We start from the raw sequence: 27118 nt of genomic DNA, 5'->3' as shown, positions 1-27118 counted from the left end.
AACATCGTGGAAACCAAAATCAGGATGGCCAGAATGGCGTTCCACTTCTTCACGAACAAAAACCAAGACCAGTTTCTGAACCAATGCGTTACGTCGGTCATTACAACTGGAAACCACACAGGAAAAAAGAAAGGGACCCTCGTACACATCGACTGATGAAGCTAACTCAGTGGCTCAGTGGCTCAGTGGCTGGCTTACCACCAGATTTAGTTTTCTGTGATTAATAATTCCACCCAAACGCCAAGATCAATTTTTTCAACTATATCATCGCCGAATCTTCGACCTTGTCCAAGAGAGCAAGTAACGATCTTGAAAAACGGGTGTTCATCGGACACAAAGGTATCGCCAGGAGTGCCCAGCGAAAGTGTGATAGGAACGCCCTTGTAAACGACCTGCCCGATTGGATGATCAGAAATCTGCAGCTGTTTGTTGATCATGCTGTAGCGTAAGGGATAGTGATGACTTCGAGTGACTATAAGAAGATGCAGGATGACTTGGGAGGAATTTCTATTTGGTGCTATGAATGGCAACTTGCTGTAAACATAGAAGAATGTAAGTTAATGCTGATGAGTAAGAAACAAAATTCTTTAGTGTTCTAATACAGTATTGCTGCTTGACAGTTACAACAGTTAAATATCTAGGCTAGCGTTGCAAAGCAACATGAACTGCAATGAGCACATAAGGTTTGCTGTAGGGAAGGCGAATGGACGAGAGAACTCTAAGTCAGTGTGGCTAGTCTGTAAAGGAGATCACGTACAGAACGAGTACTACGGAAATGCTCCGTGCTCTGAAATGGGGTCCCTGGAGGGAAGATGGCGTCCTTTTCGTGAACTATTGAGAAGTTGAGAGAACCGGCATTTGCTACAGTCTGCAGACTGATCCTACTGCCATCGACATACATCTCGCATAATGACCGCAATTACAAGATAAATCAAGGCTCGTATGGAAACATACAAGAAGTCATTTTTCCCTGGCTCCGCTTGCGAGTAAGCAAGAAAGAGAATGACCAGCAGTGATACAGGAACCCTCCATCATGGACAGTAAATTAGCTTGCGGGGGGTACATGCAGATGTAGAAGTGCGTTAAATCTAGTGAACAACGTGTGACACAGGTGTCAACTCTTCAAAATAATGTTCAAATGGCTCTAAGCACTATGGGACTTAACATCTGAGGTCATCAGTCTCCTCAACTTAGAACTACTTAGACCTAACTAACCTAAGGACATCACACACATCCATGCCCGAGGCAAGATTCGAACCTGCGACCGTAGCAGCAGCGCGGTTCCAGACTGAAGTGCCTAGGACCGCTCGGCCACAGCGGCCGGCTAAACCCGTCAACCTTTCCCTTCCTTGTAAGTGCTGGCGACACGTTCAGAATGGTGCGGCACGCCTTTGGTAACCAAGCTGCTAACTCACGTGGCCTTCCCCACACTCCCAGTTCTGCCGTCTTATCTCCGTGGTCTTTGCTTGTGACACATGAGGATTCCAGCAGAACGCTTCCGGAAATACCACTGTTTCAGTTCCCAGAGCTGCCACATCAACTTCTCTCAAAATATGTACTCCTTATATCCATTTGTTGACGTCACCCCATTCCTGCTCCCTCATTGTTGTCACTGGTAAGACTAATCCCCGCTTAGAATACACTACTCAACGCAGGGTGACTAGAGTTTTTCAGAAGTAGGGTACTGTTTCATGTTTACTCACAGCTTGTTTACTTAGTACTCTTGATCAGTGCTACTAGCTGTAAAAAAACTTTACACGAGAATTTCTTAGGCATGAAGTGTCTGTATAGTTTACGGGAAGGATGCAATCAAGTGTCATTCTGAAGTGGAGAGTTTAGGCTTTACAAATTCCAGTACCTGCCGAAGCTATATCTCTCGCTTAGTGATCCTCGTCGGGCAACACCTCATACATATATCAATTTCCGAACTTCACATCTAAGTTACGGCGGATAAAATGGCATGAAAACTAAATAGTCTCGAAAACGGTAAGGAACTGTACAACTTACAACCTTCGTTTAACACGGAATCCTTTTAAACAGCTTGTGTGAGGGCCTGCTTACATCGATGGGTTTGCGGCTTGACGGTAATCAAATGGTTCAAATGGCTCTGAGCACTATGGGACTTAACTGCTGAGGTCATCAGTCCCCTAGAACTTAGAACTACTTAAACCTAACTAACCTAAGGACAACACACACATCCATGAACGAGGCAGGATTCGAACCTGCGACCGTAGCGGTCGCGCGGCTCCAGACTGTAGCGCATAGAACCGCTCGGCCTCTCCGGCCGGCTTGACGGTAAAATTCCAGCCAGGTGAATGCAGACATTCACAGGTTAACCGTACCTCCTGTCAACAGTTACTGAGCTCATAGGTAGAACCGGCGTACTGCACCCCGAGGATGCCAAGGAATAGAGTTTGCAGATTGTCTAACGTTCATGACGACGGATTGCGACTCTACGTGGCCACTATTATTGAATTTCGTCTTGTCTTTTTGTGTTCATATTGTAAGTTGCGTATTATGACGACATATCGCATTTAAGATTTATCAAATGTCTCTGAGCACTACGGGACTCAACATTTGAGGTCATCAGTCCCCTAGAACTTAGAATTACTTAAACCTAACTAACCTAAGGACACCACACACATCCATGCCCGAGGCAGGATTTCACATTTGTAACAGACTCTGAGACTTATTTATTCATGTTCTGCAATATTCGATGCTACTTACATGTAAGCTTGTAACTTTAGTCCAATTAGCTGAGAGTGAAACGACCAGCAGTGGCATTTGTATTTCGTGTTTGGGAGTGTATTTCCGAATATGTTGCGATTTCCGAGCGTGTGGTTAGGCGGGAACCTGAGAGGACAGCTTAAATGCCAGCAGAGCTTCTTACCGACCAAGACACCAGGAGGCGCTGTTGCAGACTTTCTCCCTTCCCTATGACGCCATGAACGTTAACCAATCAGCAACCAATTCGAAGGCACCCGCGAGAGGCAGGTAATCACAAAACCATAGGACGTTGATTAAGGGGAGATAAGGCAACAACAAAGAGCTTACAGTAGGAAAGATGTGTTTAGCAATAGCGAAAGTGAGCAGGTGTTCTTAGCTCTTCGGGTATTTATTTTCGAGCCCATGTTTACTGGACATTTTTGTCTTGTTTACGGCCATACAACCTCATTTCAAAATATGGCATAGATTTTTTTACACTCTGTATAATAGTTCGTTTAATATCAGCTAAATGCCGCAAGTTGCCGCAGGAATATCATCTCAATAATTATTATACAGTAAACGTGGTTTGTTCTTCTTCCTGGTTTTCCACACTTTAAATGCGCCTTCTATAATATTTACATCCTGTATGCAGCTGCCTCACATCTTAGTAGTTCGTGTTTCTTTCGCAGTAACAGATTTCAGTTGCGCAGTTTCTAAAAGCAACCGAAACGTGATGAGCAGGTTTATGCAGAGCGAGCCGATTTTTAGAATTTTTGTTTCGTACTCCTATGTGTTAATTGCCTACCCCGTGAATAAGGTTCGATATAAATTGATGAAATCATCAACGTTTTTGTTAAGTACATTTCAAAGTAGAAGATGTAAAATGCTGTTATAGTGAGAATAGTAACACGATGACATTATTTCGCATTGTGGTAACTGTTGTACGTACGATAAACTGTGTGACTGACACTCTACAGTATGTATTATGTGAACAATTGTCCAATGACATCATTTGAATTCCCACTGCAGCGAAAATGATACACACAAAAATTCTCAATATCTGGTTCAGTGATTGTGACAGTGTGTCATTTGCCGACCGTATAGTGAATATGGCGGGCTAAACTTTGTTAAAATATTGTTATCTAAATTACGAGGCCCGTGCGTAAAACGTCATAAATTAGGCACGAAATTTCTTCTTATGAAATGGTTTTTTTACGTTAATAAGGAACAAAAACATTTTGTGTAATTCTGAGATGCAAAAAAAGTTGGAATTTGATAGAAATATCACTAAAATATGTCTAGCCTTAATTGGCATCAAAGCCTTGTGTGGACTTCGGAAGCCGAAAATTCAGACCAGACACAAGCCCTTTGCCAGAGCACTGGCGGGTTGAATTGCTTTATAAGACTAATGTATGCGGATACGGACGAGGAACTTGCGGATGAGGAAGTTACGGATGCGGGTAAAGGTCTTGCGGAAGCGGTAAGGAAGCGGACAGCATTTTTCTTATCCGTGCAGACCTCTACCTGTGAATGTTTTCCTCTTACCTGTGGAGATACACAACATCAGCCAAGTGAAGTCATCAACAGAAAATACTCGAAGATTATGTCATGTGGGAAACAGCGGTTAAAGTTTTAGACGAACGTACTCTTGAAGAATTTGTGAGTGATACTGCCACATTTGATTAACAGTTATTTCACAAGGGGTGGCCACGACCTTAGGATCAAGAGTTTACTTAAAATTACATACACTTTAAGTATCCCATTAGGCCGCTATTAGACTATCATATTTCTTTGACGAAAGATCTTTACGTGGCACTAAAAAGGGGTATTTCACTGTCATTGTTTTTTTTTTCTTCAAAGTTCAAGATGGCGGACAAAAACTTATACGCTGCAGTCGCTTGTAGCACAATCGCATTGTGTGTGCATTTGTGCCGGCCGTTGTGGACGAGCGGTTCTAGGCGCTTCAGTCCGTAACCGCGCTACTGCTACGGTCGCAGGTTCGAATCCTGCCTCGGGCATGGATGTGTGTGATGTCCTTAGGTTAGTTAGGTTTAAGTAGTTCTAAGTCTACGGGACTGATGACCTCAGATGTTAAGTTCCGTAGTGCTTAGAGCTATTTGAACCATTTTTTTGTGCATTTGCGGCGGTAAAAATGGAAATATACTTGGGTGAAGCCGTGGGTTTTACGCCGAGACAATAAAAGCACTCGGCAAAATTTGTTACGACAGCTTGTCTTGTTTAAATTACTTACAAATGGAAGAGAACGTATTTCAGTATTTGCTCAGTAAAGTGGCTCCTCAATTACAAAGCAGAATACTCGCTTGAGTAATGCAGAAGACAGTTTCACCATAACACTCCGATTTCTTGCTACAGGAGAGAGATACTCTAGCTTACTCTACAGCACTAGCATTACAGAGCAGCCGGCCGGAGTGGCCGAGCGGTTCTAGGCGCTACAGTCCGTAACCGCGAGACCGCTACAGTCGCAGATTCGAATCCTGCCTCGGGCATGGATGTGTGTGATGTCCTTAGGTTAGTTAGGTTTAAGTAGTTCTAAGTTCTAGGGGACTGATGGCCTCAGCAGTTAAGTCCCATAGTGCTCAGAGCCATTTGAACCATTACAGAGCACATTAACCAAAATAATTCCAAAAACGTGTGAAGTGACATATAAAGCACTAAAGGAGGAGTGTCCGAAGTTAAATAAATGTTTAGTGCACTATACAGGCATTAAAAACTATTTTTATTTTTAAATAATTTAATTAATTCAGTTAGTGTTCCAGCGACTACAAAATTAATATAAAGTACGAAACAGATGAAGCACTTTTAACCTGTGGCATACAGAGTTTAAAAATAGACTAACTAGAATGGAGAGGTAAGAAAAAAAATTATTGTAGAGTGTCGTCCTTTATTCCGGCTGCCTAGACGTTTGCAGATGTAGAGTGGATGGCCGTAGCTGTAATTGTGGATTTGAAGCCGCCCGCAGTATATCCCCCTGCACATCAGCACACGATTAATAACATGCATGTGCCCCTTGCTCACTCCCCCATACCTATCGAAGCAAGGTATTATAAAAAGAGTCGAACGAATACAGCAAACTTTGCAGTCCTCTTTGCAAACACACTACAAACGTCAAATAGCTGTAGCGATGCCAGCGTTCCAAGCGGTTACACTTCACATTGCAGTGAACAGAAGACGAAAGACTTGTGATCAAATCACGGAGAGCTCGAGATCTGACGAAAGGTGACATTTGACAAATTTCCCTATTACACTGTCAAATCTCTTTGACACAGAGCTTTGACAAAGAAATATGATAGTGTAATACCGGTCTTAGGACAACATAATGTGCACGTATAAGACGTACAACTGAGACACTTCCGAAAAGTACCAAGAGAAGTTTTACGCACCCAATATGAACCGGTTTGTAGCGTATCTGAGCACAAAATGGCGGCGGTTAAGTGGTTAGCGTTTGGGTTTCGTACCTGGTTGATCGCCGGATCGAAGCCTGCTCGTCTTTCCTATATTTTTGAATGTATATATTTTCCAACAGTGGTCATATTATTTCATATATATGACACATGAACATAGACAGGTGGAAGAAGAGAGAGACAGAGAGATGGGGGGGGAGGGGGGGCGATGGACATAGAGAGGGGGAGGAGGAGATCGGACGAGAGGGAAGGAGCAGATAGAAGCGAGAGGTGTAGATTCACAGAGAGAGGAGAAGAGTAAATTGACAGAGAGAGGGGCAGAAGGAGATGGAACAGAAGGGAGAGGGGGTGGAGGTGGTGGACAGAGAGGGTGAAGGACGAGATAGAGAGAGAGGAGAGGATGAGATGGACTAACAGAAGATTGGAATAAATACACACAGCGGCAACGCCAGGCACTCGGTAAATAAATAAAAATACTTCTGCAATAATGCTTTCGCTTTAATAAGCGTTCCGCGACAAATTCAGTCTTTTTGCCGAACAGCATTTTGAACATTAAGTCGTCCGTAGATACCGAAGATTTCGCGATTCTGTCTGAAGCGATTCTGACAATACTCGTCTGTTACTGTTAGCACGGCCATGCCAGTAAAGACTTGATACCGTTCCCGGCTACGTAGACGACTACGGGCGAACCTCGCGGTCAAGGAAATCCCTGCTGGGATTCATTGCTGTCAGGTGCGAGGAGTGCTGGCCTATACGACTTCCGGCCGCCACGTACGGCTGATTTATGTCAGGCGCTGCGGGTTGCATGCTAGGCGGGGGCAGCCGGTCAGGAAGTGGGTCAAACTGCCGCGGGGGCACAGCCGCGCCCCCTGGAGAGATACAGCCGCACTGAGCAGTACGGCAGCAGGCAGATTCAATTAAGACGTCTTACTGACAATGTGGCGCACTGACTGTATCCTACTGCGTACAATGTGTTCGAGAAGTTACAGGAGTCGCGCGGAGTGGCCGCGCGGTTTGAGGCGCCATGTCACGGATTGCGCGGTCCCTCCCGCAGGAGGTTCGAGTCCTCCCTCGGGGATGAGTGTGTGTGTTGTTCTTAGCATAAGTTAGTTTAAGTAGTGTGTAAGTGTAGGAACCGATGACCTCAGCTGTTTGGTCCCTTAGGAATTCACACACATTTGAACATTTTTAGTGACTGGAGGTCCGCGTGACGTCACGAAGTCCGTGCCGCGTGGCGGGAAGTTCCACGTGTGAAATCCCTTAGGTTACCGGCGAGTGTTAGTCGCATAGTCCCCGGTTATGGGCTCCAAGTTTTTCCTATATTGCAGTGCGTGTGTTGTTAAGAAGACCGGGACAGGCACTGGGGCGGCTGCAGCCGTCGTGGAATATATGAAATGTATTCGCTGTTGCGAATACGAACAACCATCAGTTGTACAAGATAATGACGACAATGAACATCTGTTCAGGGCTGGGACTCGAACATGGATTTCCCACTTTACGCGGGCGGTCGCCTTAACCTCTTTGGCTCGTCGTGCCCGACTCACTGCCAGACCCAAACTTCCATATGTCGTCGTTCCTTTGTCACAATCTCGGCTGGTACCGTTGTTATAATCTGGGCTTGTACACACATGATGCAATTCCTGAACAGGGAAGGCCATTTTAAATGAAAGTCGCTGCCTGGTATCGGCGGATAAATACGGTATCTCAGAGCCAGTGTTGTTAAGAAAAACGAGGCAATGTTCCTTTGGACATGCATGCATGTCCTCAGGTACGGAGTCTGTGACGACTACAGCCTTAATGAAATACATGAAATGTATTTGCAGTTGCGAGTATACACAACCATCAGCTGATGTCTTCCCCTGCACAGGAATAATATACAGTGCGTGCGAGTACAGGTTGTGATGCAGGAATGACGACGAACAGCTAAAGCGGAAACGCGACCACTCGCCTAAGGCGGGAAATCCAGGTTCGAGTCCCAGACCGGCACTCTGGTTGTTAGCGATAAAAAGTCTCGTGACGATCTGAAATTAAATGTAAAGCTCGTTGCAAGTCTCTGTATGTCCTCATTCTTAAATACTGGATAACGAAAGTATGGGTATTCTCTCTGCTTTCTCATACCCCACTTATTGTGCCCACAGCAATTCTCTCCATACAGAAAGTGACATATGTACCAAATTTGGTTGAAATCGTTGCAGTGATTTAGGACGAGATGTGGAACACATGCACATATATACATGTGTACACCCATTTTCATAATTTGTACGGATGCCGCTACGGCAGTAGTGTTACATGTATCGTTGACGAGCATCGAAGCTTTTCTCGCTCGAGTCTACTACGACAACAGTAACTGCCATACGTACATCGCGTACAACCACACAGAGTGGCTGCGTGAAATGGCGAGGTTATGAGTACGCACTTGAAAATGGTGTATCGTCGAAGTCAGCTGATCGTGTGGAATAAATGGCTGTGATAGTAATTTAGCTAGTGGTGGAAAATGTAACTGTCTTAATTTAATAATTAAAAAAAAACTTAGCGATCGATGCGCAGACTTCCGAAATAACTTCTGAGTTTTCCGTACTTCCTGTGCAGAGTGTGCGGAAACAAAAACAAGAAACATGTTAATTGTCTACTCCTGACAAGACGGTAAGACGACAATAGTATGTGTCGGGAAAATGGGACAATTTTGTGGAAAGTGGTGCAAGGTTGCAACACAAGTGTACTGTAATCATCGTGCGCGACTGTAAAGGACAGTACGTCATTTACGGTATGGCTATAATTGAAGTTTCGCTACTTGTGAAGGCCCCCGTGAAAAATCATTAATCGTAAGACAATGAAAGTCCGTGGATACATTTGTGAGGACATATTGACTAGTAACAACAAACAAACCACTGAAAGAAACACTTTTAAGTCCCTCATGGTTCATAATGGTTCAGATGGCTCTGAGCACTATGGGATTTAACATCTGAGGTCATCAGTCCCCTAGAACTTAGAACTACTTAAACCTAACTAATCTAAGTACATCACACACATCCATATCCGAGGCACGATTCCAACCTGCGGCCGTAGCGGTCGAGCGGTTCCAGACTGAAGCGCCTAGAACCGCTCGGCCACTACGGCCGGAAGAACCACATGAGAGGGTAACATTTTTTTTAATTGTGTACCCTATTTAACTTCCAAGTTACAAACATTGCTCAATGTGGTTAGCGTCTGCATCTTCAACAGCCTGGAACCGCACTAGAGAAAGCTCTACCGCTACCCGAAATATGTCTGGTGGGATGTTGGCTACCTCCCTCGTCATGCTCACTTTGAACCTTCAACATATGTTACTTTTCCGTTGATAAATCCTACCCTTCAGAGTCCTCCATCGGGCATGGGTGTGTGTGTTGTCCAAAGCGTAAGTTAGTTTAAGTAGTGTGTAGGCCAATGACCTCAGCAGTTTGGTCCCATAAGACCTTGCCACAAATTTCCAATTTTCTATATGGTAGTTTTCGCTGTACCCTGGCTCAAGTAGCGAAATTTTAATTATAACCACCGTGTACATTTCGCGGGGAGGAGACTCCAACAAGGTAACAACATACGCGGAGGAATAAATACAGCAATTTTTACTTTACGGTTAATACAGTGTAATGTAATTTCATCTTACCTTGATTCTGAGAAAACAATAGACTGGCTGGGTGAGATTAAGATATGTGCACACAAAATAAGCAGTCTCGCATATGCGGATGACTTAGTTGTGATGGCAGATTCGATTGAAAGTTTGCAAAGTAATATTTCAGAGCTAGATCAGAAATGTAAGGACTATGGTATGAAGATTAGCATCTCCAAAACGAAAGTAATGTCAGTGGGAAAGAGATATAAGCGGATTGAGTGCCAAATAGGAGGAACAAAGTTAGAACAGGTGGACGGTTTCAAGTACTTATTATGCATATTCTCACAAGATGGCAACATAGTGAAAGAACTGGAAGCGAGGTGTAGCAAAACTAATGCAGTGAGATCTCAGCTACGATCTCCTCTCTTCTGCAAGAAGGAAGCCAGTACCAAGACTAAGTTATCTGTGCACCGTTCAATCTTTCGACCAACTTCGTTGTATGGGAGCGAAAGCTGGGTGGATTCAGGTTACCTTATCAATAAGGTTGAGGTTACGGATATGAAAGTAGCTAGGATGATTGCAGGTACTAATAGATGGGAACAATGGCAGGAGGATGTCCACAATGAGGAAATCAAAGAAAAACTGGGAATGAACTCTATAGATGTAGCAGTCAGGGCGAACAGGCTTAGATGGTGAGGTCATGTTACACGCATGGGAGAAGCAAGGTTACCCAAGAGACTCATGGGTTCAGCAGTAGAGGGTAGGAGGAGACAGGGTAGACCAAGTAGAAGGTACCTGGATTCGGTTAAGAATGATTTTGAAGTAATAGGCTTAACATCAGAAGAGGCACCAATGTTAGCACTGAATAGGGGATCATGGAGGAACTGTATAAGGGGGTGGCTATGCTCCAGACTGAACGCTGAAAGGCATAATCAGTCTTAAATGATGATGATGATGATGATGATTGATTCTGAGATGCATCACGTTTTTAACGAGATCTGCATCACTCCCTCGCTTCATCACCGGCTACACGCCTGTGTATTGACTTACCATTATTTTCAGTAACTGCAGGGGAAAGTTTTCCTCTTTCGGCTAGCCGTTTACGGCCTCCGAATTCTGCTGTGCGTGCAGTTCCGGCGGATCAGTCACAGAACGCGTCTCGGATGCGATCCCTTCTGGCCGGCTTCGCGTCGGAAACGATCCCGCTGGATTGCCCGAGTTGGGGAGATGTTTCCCTTGGAATTACAGGGCGGCTAGTGCGCCAGCCTTCATGAATACTGCATGAGGCGCGCCCGCTTGCCGCCAGGCACACAAAAACGCGCCCAACTTGTTTGCATTAGCGCTGCCATTTGGGTGCAGATACCTCCCTCTGGGCTTTTAATCCGCGCCTCGTTGTTCTTTCTCGTTACTTCTAACGCCGCTTTTTCCCGGCTGCGCTTCCGGAAACACGCGAAACACTTCCTGTTGTGTCCCTCGCAGTACTTAAATTTCCGGCAAGCCCACAATTTCCACATGAAACCTCTCTTTGATGCTATCCGTAAACTGCTGACGCTGATCCTCCTAGCGCTGCCAGAGCTATTGTAACACTACGTGCTGAGACACTGTAATGCTGTAAGTGGCACAGTCAGAGGAGGCTGTAACCCGGAGGTGAGGATGGGGGGGGGGGGAGGGAGGAAAAGATACCGAATGCTTTAGAACGATCGCCGGCCGTAGCGGCCGAGCGGTTCTAGGCGCTACAGTCTGGAACTGCGCGACCGCTACGGTCGCAGGTTCGAATCCTGCCTCGGGCATGGATGTTTGTGATGTCCTTAGTTTTAAGTAGTTCTAAGTTCTAGGGGACTGATGACCTCAGAAGTTACGTCCCATAGTGCTTCAGAGCCATTTAGAACGATCGATCCCTAATTGCGTTTACAGGATCAAGTGCAATGAATTCCCTGTGCAATATGCGTGTCAGACCGGAATAAGCTTCCGATCTAGATTTGAAGAACATACAAACACATTTAGGAACAACATCCCCAATAAATCTGTCATACCTACTCACATTAACGACACAGGACATGCTCTTTAGAATATAAATAATACTATTTCACGAAGGAAACGAAGACCGCAAGTTGAACATCTATTAAGATCTTGACATACTTATACAGTAGCAATGAACTCTTTTAGGAGCTCCTCAAGCGTACTAGATGATCCACAGTAACTTTTACTACGATCTATTTTTAAGTGCCCTAAATCATAAAACGACTCCCAAACCCAATTGATTAAAAGGGTGAAATATACTCTTCATAATTTTTCTGTGTTTTCTATTTTTATTTTTTGCAGTAGTGACATTCTAAAGCGAATAGGTTGTGAAGAGCTAGACACTTATATATCTCAAGGCACAAAGAAATGAATGACATTAGCCGCTAGTGGGCACTGATTTAAATCAATGGGGAAAGCTGAAAATTTGTGTCGGACCGGGATACGAACCCGAGTCTCCCGCTTACGATTCACATAAGAGTTCCAGAGTAGTGTGCATCTGCACTGAGGTGATCAAGTGATCCTCCTCTCCTTACATTATCACTTCAGTGCTGATGGACAGCACGCTCGAGCTCTTAAAGAGAATCGCGCGAAATGCTGCGAGTAATGAGAATAATGGGCAAAGGGCTCTCACATTAGTAGTGTTTGGATAAGCTGAGAATTTGGATCTGACGGGAGGCCTGCTAGGGTAGTCGCTGCAGTTGCGATGACCACTGCGTCCGGATGGCGCAGTGGTCAGGACATCTGCCTAGTTCGTGGAAGACCCGGGTTCGAATCCTGGACTGGCACAAATTTTCACCTTTCTCCATTGATTTCAATCAGTGTTCACTAGCACTTAATGTCATTCATTTCGTTGTGTCTTTATTGAGTCATAGTGGCTGCCGGATCATAATTGCGTCTATACTTTCGGACATGTCCGAAAAAACAGACACCACTTATATATACCCGTATCTTTGATTCGCCATATAAGCTAGTAATGAATGCTCTTTGACTCACAAGGCACTGTATTTCTACATCTGTACAACCTCTGGAGGTTTGCGTTGTTGTTTCGTGTTTATGTGCCCAATGAAAAATAAAATTTATATGTACGAGGAACCTCAGGGTTCTTCTTGCTGGAGCACATTGTAAGTAGTTTTGTTGTTGTTTAAAATTTTTAATCCTAATGCCCAGATACTTTAACAAGTGCTGATTGTACCTTATCTGTAGCGATGAAACTCAAAAAAATCAATCCACTAACTGTCCTGAAGATGAGGATGTACACTCTCTAGACTCGTCGTAGCATGAAATAAGAAATGACAGACACAGATGATACTTTTACTTTATCTCTTACTTAATTTGTTACTTTAAAACAACTTAGTTTCAATATTTCTGAATTTATCGACAGCACCAGCATTTATCTGACATTACCAGCCGCAGTAGTTCAGATTGAAATGTCTTTTTTTTCTAAATCTAAGGTAATAAGAAACAGCTCATATCGATGTTGTCACGAATTATACTAACAACTTAATTTTTTTTATTAGTACTGAACGCAACATCAATACTGAATTTTGTGACACTGTCAAGGATTTCACGGATATCGAACTGCGGAAAGTATATTTTCTGTAAATATTTTTGTTATTTTTAACAATTAATGACAACGTTTTAGTGATTCATATCGGATAAAAAATGATAGCTCTACAAAAATATTTTTTTTAATCCTACAGCATTATTAATATCCTAATAAGTTTTTTCATAGTAGGACTAGAACAGCTAATGCTCGCAACTCCCACATCAGCTGGGAACGCGAAAGCGATGCATATGCTATACGCTAGGCCGACCTCTAGTCACAGCCCTGTGGAATATTTTGAGCTCCTCGCGGCTCATGATGTCAGATAGTGAACGACACTGACATCAAGAATGCAACAAAATTAACTGTAATTACTAAACAGCAAGTGATTTGATTCCTATTGCCTGCTGCGGAGACAGTTTGTAACAATTGTACCCTGACCCGAAAATTTGTGGAAGCCAATTGACGCTGCTTGCGCCCTACATTGTCACAGGCCAAAGCCCTGAGGCTATCTGCTTTTGCAACATCGCTAGCACCCGCATACGCAGTGTCTAATTTGTGAGGCATATGAAGCTCCAGCAGTGTGTAGCTTAATTTCACCTGTTGCGCTATACGCCACGTTAACACGGAACTTTGAACACTGTAACTAAAGCCGCTCGAACTCTGCACCGTCCTGTGCTACAATTTTAAGTAAGTAATGAAAACAATACGAAAATCCCTTAGCTGCTTACCAGCAATCGCACACTCTTCCTATGAGCTGAACAGGAACACGAGGAAGTGACAGTGATGCACAAAGTACCCTACGCCGCTTACCATAAGGTCGCTTACGGACAGTACAGAAGGAACGGTCTTGTTTACGCATATGATAGGAACTATCATTCGACACAAAAAGAAGTCTATTAAACATGGGCTCTAAAAACTATAAGCACGTCACCATACTATGAAACGAATCTCTTCTATTGCAAGTTCTTTGCTTTCCATATTTTGAGAGGTGGTAGTACGAACAAACCAATAAAAAAATTAACAGTACAAATAGGCTCTAAAGTGCTACGAGGACTTGTTCATCTTCGCTATCCTGAAGCACATCTCCCCTACTAACCAACTGTACATAGCTCTTAAGATATGCATTTTGGAGGCCATGTTTGCTCGAGTTTTTTGCTTCGAATGCGGTTGCTGTCATATCCCTGAATACTGATCATTCCTCCTGGGGCACTCTGTATACAAAAGATTTCTGTTGCACTCATCACGACAAAAATCCGCTTTCATTAACTGTCAGGCATATATTGTACCCAATTCGCGCGATCAGACCCAGAGCGCAACTACAGCGCTTCTATTCCACTAGATTCTACACGGTCCAGTCACACTGATGTGACAATCGCCTATGTTCGTCGTCAACGTGCAATGATGATGATGAAAGCCCATACTCAGTTACAGAGCGTAGGGGGCGATGCGGGAGACCAGAACCGCCGAACTAGGCAAGGTCCTACTGGAGGTGGTTTTCCATTGCCTTCCTCCGAGCGTAATGGGGAATGAATGATGATTATGAAAACGACACAATAATACCCAGTCATCTCGGGGCAGGTGAAAATTCCTGACCCCGCCGGGAATCGAACCCGTGACCCCGTGTTCGGGAAGCGAGGACGGTACCGCGAGACCACGAGCTGCGGACCAACGTGCAATAGCCACTCACAAATGACAGGCGGCAAAACTTAACAGTGGAGAGTATAGAAAGCGTGTCGAGGGGACACGAAAACAGTGCAGTCGTTGTTGTAATGCAGAAACGGAACCATTTATCTGACGGCCATAGGGGCACGATCGTTGACTTTCGGGCCAAGGGTGCAAGCATTTCCCAAACGCCTAAGTTTGTAAACTGTTCGCGGGCCACATTGTGCTATGAGGACAAATTGACGCTTTCCAAAACTGGTTGTAGTGCACCACGGGTTATAGACTGCAGAGATGAACGATGGCTGCGGAGCAACTGACCGTCCAGATGAACCAAAGGACTACCAACAGCGTCTCCTCGAAGACCGTTCAACGAACGTTGCTGTGTACGGGCCTCCGTAGCTGCAGCCTGGTTCATGCACCCATTATGACTGCTGTTCGTCGGCGGCGAAAGCTGGAATTTGCAGGCCAATACCGCACCTGGAAACCACTGAATGGCCACAAGGTAGCCTTCGCATATGAACCACGTTTTATACTCCGTCGTACAGATGGCCGTTGGGCATGTGCGTCTTGAAACTTGAATGTTTTCTCTGGGTGATATCGTCATTCTGGAAGTCACAATGCGTCAACACAAACATGTCTCTAACCTAGGGGCAATGTCCGCCAGCCGATGTGGCCGAGCGGTTCTAGGCGCTTCAGTCTGGAACCACGCGGCCGCTACGGTCGCAGGTTCGAATCCTGCTTCGGGCTTATGTGTGTGTTGTCCTTAGGTTAGTTAGGTTTAAGTAGTTCTAGGGGACTGATGACCGCAGATGTTAAGTCCCATAGTGTGTAACGCCGGAAATGCATATCCTCCTATTTCCATCTATTGTACTATTATTTTTTTCCTTGTTTTGTTACCTCAAGATATGACATTTCTGTCTCTTTGTATATTGTAATTGTTTTACTGTTTGTATATATATGCATTTATGTCGATTTATAATTGGTTTGTTTTGTGAATATTATTTGTATTTATGCGCTGGGTCTGGCCTAGGGAAAACTATGCTATCGAACGAATACATCGATAGGTCGTGTGGAGAACCGAAGTGTTTAGGATCTTTAGTAGTGTTAACTCTGCCGCGGGGAGCGCGGGCTGAGCAGAGGGAGTCTGGCTGGAGTAGTGCGGTTGAGCAGGTGTGTTGTGTGACGCTCCCGCGAGTTGCCGCGCTTTCGGGGTTTGGCAGCATGTAATTGCGCTCGACTTGCGATGACATGGTATCGCGGACGGGAAGCATTAGCCGGAGGACATCAAGAGCCCGTTTCGTCTGGTGACCGTGTCGAGAAGAAGGCGCGCCAACATCCAGCTTCTGCAACAGCGACGGCCGACAATGAGTGACTGTCGCCACCTCCTCGATCGACGGCTTCAAACCTTCAATCAACCAACAAGGAATACTGGGAGCACGTAAAGTTTTAGAACTGTATGGCAGACCTCAGCTTTTCAAACTGTATCATTTTCGTAACTATAATTACAGCAACTTAGCATGAACCTTTGATGCTCATTGTCCCAATTGCATTGCCAAGCAGGATCCCTTCCTTTTCCGAAATGAACCCGAGTGTCGTTGAAATTCAAACGCCAGCATTAAAGTAATAATATAGCTTTCACTGCTTTAATTTCAAAGTTCAATTAAGGTATTCATAGCTGGCTACGATATTTAGATTACACAAGCACAAATCAAGAGTGCGAGTTTTGTTACCATATTTTAGCTTACCTGTGACTGCAGCTCAGCTTGGTACGTACTAAATTTTACTATTGTTAATTGTTCAGAATCATTTAATTCAAGTTCAAAGTTAAATCTCTTCTTTCTAAATTGCGTAGATTCAAGTAGCTTTTGAAATGATTGTTGAGGTAGACCAAGACTAACCGTATTTTACTGAATTTCGATGTGCTTCAGAAAGAAAGCTCACTATTAACTTCAGTCACTAAATTAACTTTCGATTTTCCGGTTTTATTAATTCTTTTGCTAAATTAAGTCAGGGTGTAGCGAAATTTATTACTTCTGACAAACGTTCAGTTTTCACACTACACGTGTCAACCTTCAGTTGCCACGCTTCTAGTGCTAATTATATGTGTAATAACCTTTCTTTTTCCGTTACTATAGTAATTGTCCTTAGGACTGGCGACCGTAATTTCCCCCAAATCTCAAATACCTAATTACCGCTAGTTAATTGTTAATGTAACGGCTGCACATTTACTTTCTTTATTAACTTTACCCCTTTTCAAAATTAATTTCCATCAGTTTCATTTGTATTTTTCCTTTCATTTAGATGTAACCCTTTCCTCCCTCTTTACCGACAGATTAACTTCGGTGACGATTGCTTTTCCAAAATTCCATTAGGTACACGCGGTTTAATTTTTCACTGTCGTTAAGGTCGATAAGTGAGGGGGGAGGTTACAAGTGCTCAGAGCCATTTGAACCATTTTTGGACCATTTTTGGACCATGTCCACCCCTAGATGCAGTTTGTTACCCCTCGGCACGGTGTTATCTACCAGCAAGACAATGCAACATGTCACACAGCTCGCAGTGTACGTGCGGTGTTATAAGAGCACCAGGGTGAGTTTAGCGCATTGCCCTGGCCACCAGACTTCCTGTCTTTAAATGCAATCGAAAATCTGTGGGATCAGCTCGATCGGGCTGTTGGCGCCAAGGATCATCAACTGAGAAATCTAGCGCAACTGGCCACGGAACTGGAGTAGACATGGTTCCACATCCCTATCTGTATTTTCCAGAATCTCATTGACCCTCTTTCTTCACGCCTCGCAGCGGTCCTCGCTGTAAAAAGTTTTTGACAGGTGGTCATCTTAATGTGACTCCGTCCGAACAGGCCACGGAAGGCCCAACGACACCGACCGGCTGCCGTGTCATCCTCAGCCCACAGGCGTCACTGGATGCGGATATGGAGGGGCATGCAGTCAGCACACCGTTCTCCCGGCCGCATGTCAGTTTACGAGACCGGAGTCGCTACTTCTCAATCAAGTAGCTCCTCAGTTTGCCTCACGAGGGCTGAGTGCACCCCGCTTCCCAACAGCGCTCGGCAGATCGGATGGTCACCCATCCAAGTGCTAGCCCAGCCCGATAGCGCTTAACTTCGGTGGTCTGACGGGAACCGGTGTTACCACTGCGGCAAGGCCGTTGGCACATTAATGTGACTGGACAGTGTATTTTCTGCTTTCTGCCGCCAATCACCTTCTTTGCCGATCCGTTACAAGTTCTCATGAATTACGTCTCTCCACCTTTTCTTTTGTCTGCCTACTGGTCTTCCTCCGCAGGGATTAAATTCCACGAATTTTGAAGGTCATCGATGTTTGTCCGAGTGACATGTCCTGCCGAAACAAGCGGTTTGGTTCTGATCGGACCCATATTTGAGCTGTTGTAGATATCATCCAGCTCATCTTTATGCCAGGTCAACCATTCCCCAGACATTTGATCTTGTACAAAATGTCCCAGAATTAAATTAGATGTAGTTCACTTCCCCGTTTCTGACCAATGTTTCCGAAAGATTTCCCCTGGTTGTAAAGCGGTTGCTGGAACTGATATCGCCTCTCAAACATTTCCAATTGGGAATCCCTTTGCCCCACTACCGGCTCGTTTGGTATCTGGCTGAAAAGTCCCACTACTCTCCAACGGGTCATCACTCTAACAGCTCGCTCTACCTAGAGAATAAAAAAAAAAGGTTCAAATGGCTCTGAGCACTATGGAACTCAATTTCTGAGGTCATCAGTTCCCTAGAACTTAGAACTACTTAAACCTAACTAACCTAAGGACATCACACACATCCATGTCCGAGGCAGAATTCGAACCTGCGACCGTAGCAGCACCGCGCTTCCGGAATCAAGCGCCTAGAACCGCTCGGCCACTATGGCCGGCTAGAGAATAAAAAAATTGGCTGTATGCTTACATGTTGTATTTTGTCTGATGTTTAGGGTAAAATAAATTAATTTGTTTTTCTTTTCAGTTGCAATTAACACCTTAATCTTCCTTCAATATGTGTTTTAATGATGAAAGGACAAAGGGCAGACAAAGGGCAGACAAAGGGAATACAGACGTCAAGAAATGAGTGACAGTAGGTACAAAATACCAAAGCTAGAATGATTAGACCAAAATGCGAAGTTGTAGAAGCATGCATGACACGAGGAAATATAGATTGCGCAGACTGGAAATTTAAGGAAATCTTGGTGGAGAAAAGCGAGGCAGTCCCATGAACATAAAGAACTGAAATGGCGAGGCAGTACTGAGCAAAGAAGGGAAGGCTGTAAGGTGGAAGGAATCTACAGGAGGGCTACATAAATGAGAGAAACTTGAAGGTAATATTTTGTAAGCAATGAGGAAGTGGATGAAGATGAGATGGGGAATGCAACACTGCGAGAAAAACACTGAGTGAAAAACCTGTGTCGAGACAAGTCCCCTGGAGTAGAAGACGTTCCCTCAGAATTATTAATATCCTTAGGAGGACCAACGATCACAAAATTGTTCCAGCTGGTATGCAGAGTATATCAGACAAGGGGAAATACGCCCCGAATCGTAATATTTCCGACAGACGAGAAGCCTCCCACACAAACGCGGGGGGCAACCGCAGGAGACATTAAATGAGACAGACGAGACGTCTGCTGCCCCTGAACCACAGGGGACTGGAAGCTAGAGGCTGGAGTTTTGAGTCTGGAGCCCATAGCCCATGAAAGCTGCCACAGGAGGACCTCCAACTGTGATGACTGAAGAGACGCACGCAGCCGAAGCCTGCTTTATGTATATTTTAGTTGTAATAGCGTCTGTGATAAATTTATTGAACGATATCAATACGCAACACTGTCTGTTGTTGCTACGATTAAACCACCCTTTATTTTACATGGTTCACTGCTTTGATATTTCCGTTGTGTAGCCATTCTGCAGTATGTATATCAAATTCCAAGTATAAATCAAATATTAGTTGTTTAGGCTATAGAGTGAAAGGAGTACTTACCGTATAACGCGTTGAATGCACATACTTTAGTTACAGTCAGCGTACTTGTCTACATTTTGGCTTCAGACGAATTAAGTAAAGATAAAGGTGATAAATACTCAAATGCGCGGGGATCGTACAGCAACCAGTAATATAAGATGCAGAAACGAACGGTCTACGTTGCAGGGTTGTAATTATTATTTGTTTACCAATGATGCGTTTCGCCTGATTCAGACATAATCATTTTGGCTGATATTAGATGACGATAGGCACGTGGGAGATCGAGCATACGAAATGATGATGATGTTGTTTGGCTTGTGGGACGATCAACTGCGCGGTTATCAGCGCCCGTACAAATTCCCAATCTTTGCTCAGTCAAATCTCGCCACTTTCTTGAATGATGATGAAATGTAGAGGATAACACACACACTCAGTCATCTTGAGGCAGGTGAAAATCCCTGACCCCGCCGGGAATCGAACCCGGGACGCCATGCTCGGGAAGCGAGAACGCGACCGCGAGACCACGAGCGAGCATACAAAATGTCCCACCAAATAACTGTCCTCATCAAATGTTTGGAAACATTGTGCGGTGCTCTTGAGGCATGCAACGAAGTGCAATGAATACAAAACAGGGTCGGGCCTAGATAGATTTGTCATCATGTCAACACGTTGCAGGCGTAGTTGCTGTTATTCGGGATACGTGTAGCAATCGCCATAACTGTTAACACATTTATCCCACCGTGGGATAAGCCTGTCAGTACCTTCATCGAAGATGTTTTCGGTTGCCTACGGAACCATGTTCGTACCCAGGCATACACCTCTTTGTCCGAAGCAAATCGACGGCCACGAATGTTTTCCTTCAGGGTTCCAAAATTATGGAAATACCATGGTGAGAAATCGGGAATGTATGGAGGATGCGTAACGGTTTCCCAGCTAAACTTCTGAACTGTAGTCGAAACAACCTTGGCAACTTCTGTTGCAGGATAATGCCCGCCCACAAGTCGCCAAGGTTCTTGCGAGTACGGTGCAGAAGTTTCGGTGGGAACCCCTTGCACATCCGCCCTTAAATCCTGATCTCTTCCCTTGATATTTCTGGAGACCTGAAGATAGACCTTTGTGGCCGCCGATTTACTTCGGACGAAGAGACGTACACCTCGGTGTAATCATGGTTCTGTAGGCAACTGCAAACATTTTGCTTGAAAGTACTGATAGTTTGTCTCACAGTGGGATAAATGAGTTAACAGATATGGCAATTACTTTTGAAATAATAAGCAGTTTTCTTGCTTTTTTCCAACGCTCACATTTTCGTTTGACTGTCCCTTATATGTACTTCGTGTGTCTTCTTTTTTCACCTGCGACGAAAAACACATGTAGGGGTGTCGCGAAAGAAACGTACTGTGGTGTGCCCAAAAGGAAAAGAGGTTGGGAACGCGACTCTAAATTAATTACTCACCCCCTTTGGGCAGTACGAACTGTCACAGATTTCTTTGACTCGTGGTAGAGCGTCACAGAAATGGTGAAAAACCTGAAATGTCAGACTCTTGGCGATAAAAGAAAATTATCCCACGAAAGCCTACTCACAAAGTTTCAATTACCAGTATTAAAGCGAACAATATAGAAATATTCTTCAAGCTCCTGCGTATCGCTCCTGTAACACCCATGAAGCTGAAATGCAGCTCGCACAGAGACATTTTAGCAGTCATTCTTCCCGCGTTCCAAGAGCAATTGGACATGAAGACACCCTCACACGTGATACAACGAAAAATAGCCTCTTCCATGCGCTTCAAACTGGTTTGCAATGTAAGTAGACGTAGATACTGGCTTCGGAACCTACCACGCTGCGTCTGTTGCTGTTGGCATTACTCTTGACCTTGCAAATACGCTGACTAGAAGGATAAAAGGGGTTAATCCGCTTGCCACGTGCTTGCATTAAGTGAAACGTCAAAACAAGAGCGGAACAATGAACGCGAGAAGCACCTGCTGGCTGTGAGGGCGCCAGGTTGCGTCATGCTACGGTGACGTCACGACATCTCGCGGCTGCCAAGACACACAGCCCTGCTGTGACGTCACTGCACGTGGCGTGACGCTTCCGACGATTCTGACTCCACACGCCTACAGAGCAGGGCGTAGGAAAAGGATTAGAATAATTGGCATCCGTTCCGTCGGCGTTTCGCGGAAGCTCATGCATGTTAATGTCCTCGCTTCTGAAAGTGGTTTTTGACTCAGGAAAGATGGAAATCGCAGCCAGACAGCAAAATGCAGAACACGTGCGCTTAAGTACGACTATTTGAATGGATCTCGTCATGTGTGCTCACTCCTTGTCATTGTCGAAGAAAAAATGTATGCTGACTTATCATATTTCATTGGAAGTCAAACTGGAAATGTTCTGGAAGCTGTTGCTCTACTTGCCTGCACAGTTACAATAACAGTGTGGACAGAGTACTTCTGCTAGTAAAAGCATTTGTGGTGTTCACTCTAACGGCAGACACGCTTGAAGAATTACTTCCTCTTGCCACGCAGTACCTGAGATGAATAAGTCCAAAAATAGCCCCTAACTGCAGAAAGTTATTACATAACAACTGTGACTGTCAGAAACAATCGATTATAAAATATTTTAGAACAGTGTGGCGTGCCTCAGATATGTCCGTCAGCACTTTTATCAATTTTTTTGAATGCTGTTTCCATCAACAATCTACTGCAGAGCGTCACATAACCACAATCCAATATTGTGCGAACTACCATCATAAAGGTAGAATAAAAGTTTTAAGATGACCATTGCAATCGAGATGGGAGAGTCGATTTTGCCCACTGATAGCTATTTTGAAATATGCCTCGGCACCACACCATTAAAACTTTTATTCTAACTGCCTCTGGCCGCGGAAGTCAGGCAATGATAAAACTTACTGAATGGCGACTCCATAGAGTGTTGTGTGCACAACGACCATATATGTGAAATTAGAAGGAAGGTCAGCGTTGGCCGTAATATTGATGGTTTATTGACAGCAAGATCGATTTTCAATCACATAGTGACCATCTTCAGTGTTGTAGTGTACAAATTAAACTCATAGGCACTGGTGTCAAATTATTACCAGTAACCAAAGCTATGAAACGATCACAATAACTCAAACTGTTTGTCGCAAAAATCCGAAATGAAACTGGTATATACACAGTATGCAAGAACTCCATCTCGTACTAACCTCCAGAAACGTCTCTATTTAGCCGATGAATCCGTAGATGGTGGTATGAGGGACCTACAGTGTAATTGGACACGCTTTCCCACCCGTGTTCTGCGATAACTAAGCGAGTCCGTCCTTGAACTGGCTTAGTGAGCCGCCGCGTAGGAATTCTTCGTACCTGTTATGTGGAGATGCTCTCGTAGTTTTACGTCCCCTTGCACAGCCGTAGCAGTGCCGTCGGATTCTGAAAGCGCAATACTACTTTCTATGTTGTACATAATGAAGCGGGAAGAAGTATTTTTTTGTGCAAATAATTGTTACACGGGATGGTATTATGGTGCGTTTATTTGAGAAACACCGTAAAATGAACCAGTTCACACCGAGTATAAGCCAATTACAGGGTGACAATCATGCCAACTACAGCGCAACAATTATTGAACTATATGGAATGAAATCGTTATAACTTCTGAATGACTTGCGTCATAACGTTCAAACTACACGTTTGGCCGCGGGGAATTATGGGAATTAGTAGGCGCATGCGCACGTGCATTGTTGTCGGCCGCAAGAAAAATGTCACGGTGGAGCGTGCCTGAGCGTATAGCGCTTGCGAAGGCCTACTATACGACCAATAAGAGCCCAACTGCGGCGCAAAAGAAGTTTGCGACCGATTTCAAGCTTAAGACACCCGGTGTATTAACAATCAATAAGTTGATTCCCAAGTTTGAGAGAACAGGTAGTGATCGTGAGGACAGTGTTGGCAATGTCGGTCGTCCAAAAAGCGTGAAAACGCTGAAAACATCGAGAAGACACTCGCTGTGTTTCGAACCAGTCCCAGGAAATCGATCAGACGAGCTGCACAACAAGTGCGAATCAACCCGAGACACTCTGACAAATTGTTGTTGCAGACCTGCATCTATTTCCATACAAAACTCAAACCCATCCGCCATTAAGCCCCAGGGGCGTGGAACAGCAATTGTGTTTTCGCCAAAACTATTGTCCACAGAACTGACGAACAGGACTTTGATGTTGATGTGCTTTGGTTTAGCGACAAAGCCCACTTTCATTTGCATAGGCTCGTCAATAAGCAAAATTGGCGCATTTGGGGGACTGAGTATCCGCATTTCGCGATCGAGAAGTCTCTTGGCCCTCAATGGGAGACTGTGTGGTGTGCAATGTCCCGTCACGGAATAATCAGAGCTATATTCCTTGATGGCAGGGAAACTACCGAGTGGTTCGTGGAGGTTTTGGAAGATGATTTCATCCCGATTATCCAAAGTGACCCTGATTTCGACAAGATGTGATTCATGCAAGAAGGAGCTCGACCTCATCGAAGCAGGAGAGTGTTTGATGTCCTGGGACTGTATTCTGGTTCTGGGTACCCAGAGGCCATTGGCATGGAACTCAATTGGCCGCCATATTCTCCGAATATGAATACATGCGATTCCTTTTTGTGGGGCACTATTAAAGATAAGGTGGGCAACAATAACCCCAAAACCATTGCTGAGCTGAAAATAGCCATTCAGAGGTCATCGACAGCATCGATACTCCGATATTTCATTGGGTAATGCTGAATTTTGTTATTTGTCTGTGCCAAATCATCGCCAATGATGGCAGGTATATCGAACGTGTCATAACCTAAATCCGAATACCTGTAGTGACGTTTACATGTTGAATAAAGTGTGTACACGCCGAACTAATTTACGTTTTTTTCATATATTTCAATAACTGTCACCCTGTATTAAATGTACGAAAGCATGGTCTACCTCATGATTAGATCGAAAGGCATGCTATCGACAAGTGCCGACTGTGGCGCACAGACCGTAACTTGAGCGTACAATCGATATAGTTCGTACAAGATTGTACGTATTTGGTTACAACGAAGTCGTCAGATATTTATTAATATCCACGTTTCCTGGCATTGCACTATTACTGGAAGCTAATATTTATGACCTATAGACTCCTCATGTCTGATTGGCAAAAGGCACCTTTTCTTAGCAAATATTTAGTAATAACAGTTACCTGATTTGCTCCAGAATATGTACCATTCCTACGTATCTCTTTTCTGATGTCACGAGCGATTTATGCACCCCATACCACTGGCTCTGAGAGCGCCATGTGGCCAACAGCCTCTGCTAGCCAAAGTGGGAACCTGCTGATCGCTCCTTACTCCATATGTACTGCAGCACTGATAAAGTCACTTCACGTATGTGAAAAAGCAAAACTGGAAGTAAAGTAAAATGCGCTCTTATCTACAAATAAGGGGTACCTTACAAGTACCAAATAACATAAGATAAATTCCATCTGTGTACTATGACTTCGTTTCTATTATACTTGAGTCCTGCCAGTCATGCATCCTAACCCTAATTAACACAACCGTGTCTAATCTAGTTAGTACAGCTCAGCTATTGGGTGTCCCGACATCACTTGCGTTCTTGTGAATTTGCTCCCGGCATGGGGAGAAAAGATGGTGGCGAAAAGTTCCTTATCACCAGACTTAGCGCTAATATCCTATATTCTGAAGTTCTCTGTATCGTCTCATGTGAAAGGCGGGGGGGGGGGGGGGAGTTTGCACTGTTGATGAAAATCAGTCCGTCGGTTGTGGGCATGAAGTTCAGTAGTCCTCTTGGTTCTATTTAAGAGGAGTAGGCCATGTACCGCCACTGAATTTCTCCTTCTCCCTTTTCTTTCCGTCATGCAACACAAACAACACACCAGATCAGCCAACAATGCCTTTCGACTCTATCTTTGTTTCGAGTCTTGAGAATTGTGTATGGCTTGCCAATACTCTTATGCTAAACTCTACACAGTACTTATAACACTGTGCAGACAAGCAAATACGTACTGATACCCTCATCTTTTGCCATACAGGGTGATTTAGCTGCCCAATCTGATGGATTTTATGCAACCAGCAACACCTTCAAAAACCATGCACAAGATTTTCATATTCTCTCTATCACTACATGTAAAGTATTAGTCTTACAGAAAATATGGGCAAGATCTTTATGTAGGAAATGTTATGTAGTTAAATTTTGTAGTGAGATACGTTTTCATTTTGAGGCCATGGTTTTCGAGTTATTCGATAAAATGGCGTCTGAAGGTCACTTTTGTAATTTTTTATACAATAACTAAATCTACAGCCTCTAGCGGAAACCCATACCAGTATAAAATTCAACAACATTAAATTTCCTACAAAATGGTCCTGTTCATTATTACTGTAGAAATAACAATCTGTGTGTAACGAGTAAGAGAATGTGAAAATCTTGCAAGTGATATTTGAAGGCATTGTGGGTTACATAAAACCCATCAGTAGAGGCAGTTGAATCAGGAACTACTGTAGGGATTATGATGTGGTTTTCACTAATAGACTGATTCACGAGGAAGGTTTGTGTATGTAATCTATTACTTCTACGGCACACAAGTCGTCTGGCCGTTCGTAGTTAGTGCTTACTCCCGTGAAGCCAGGATAGGTCGATAGTTTAAAAATAAATTAACATACATAACTAGCAAGAGTTCGTGCAACGAAGCAATGGAGCTTCATTTTCGTAACCCTGCGTGTAGTTATGTACACTGAGGACCGCAGTTCTGGCTCTGTACGAAAACCAGACAAATACTCTGAAGGAAGTTGCTTCGTAATGCTTACCATAATGGGACAAACTGTGTGCTCAGGAGTAACATTCAGTCCGCAGTTGCACATTTATGAGTGCCGTTGTGGTGTCACCGCCAGACACCACACTTGCTAGGTGGGAGCTTTAAATCGGCCGCGGTCCATTAGTACATGCCGGACCCGCGTGTCGCCACTGTCAGTGATCGCAGACCGAGCGCCACCACACGGCAGGTCTTGAGAGACTTACTAGCACTCGCCCCAGTTGTACGACGACTTTGCTAGCGACTACACTGACGAAGCCTTTCTCTCATTTGCCGAGAGATAGTTAGAATAGCCTTCAGCTAAGTCCATGGCAACGACCTAGCAAGGCGCCATTAACCGTTTCTAGAGAGAGTCTCACTTGTATCATCAAGAATGCT

At 44.3% G+C, this 27118-nt stretch overlaps 2 protein-coding genes and 1 pseudogene across 2 annotated transcripts in view; 1 reads left to right on the top strand and 2 right to left on the bottom strand.

Annotated features, from left to right (window-relative positions):
- Window positions 1-27118, top strand: part of LOC126095771 (synapsin) — an 859815-nt gene that overhangs the window by 454297 nt on the left and 378400 nt on the right. The gene's annotated exons all lie outside the window — the stretch shown is intronic.
- Window positions 1-27118, bottom strand: part of LOC126095772 (metalloproteinase inhibitor 3) — a 362787-nt gene that overhangs the window by 173137 nt on the left and 162532 nt on the right. The gene's annotated exons all lie outside the window — the stretch shown is intronic.
- On the bottom strand, window positions 18003-18120 carry LOC126095957 (5S ribosomal RNA; annotated as a pseudogene).

Source organism: Schistocerca cancellata, chromosome 8 (genome assembly GCF_023864275.1).
Source record: "Schistocerca cancellata isolate TAMUIC-IGC-003103 chromosome 8, iqSchCanc2.1, whole genome shotgun sequence".
NCBI classification, from domain to species: Eukaryota; Metazoa; Arthropoda; class Insecta; order Orthoptera; family Acrididae; genus Schistocerca; species Schistocerca cancellata.
Note: the sequence above shows the minus strand (reverse complement) of the source record. Positions and strands in the feature narration are given on the sequence as shown.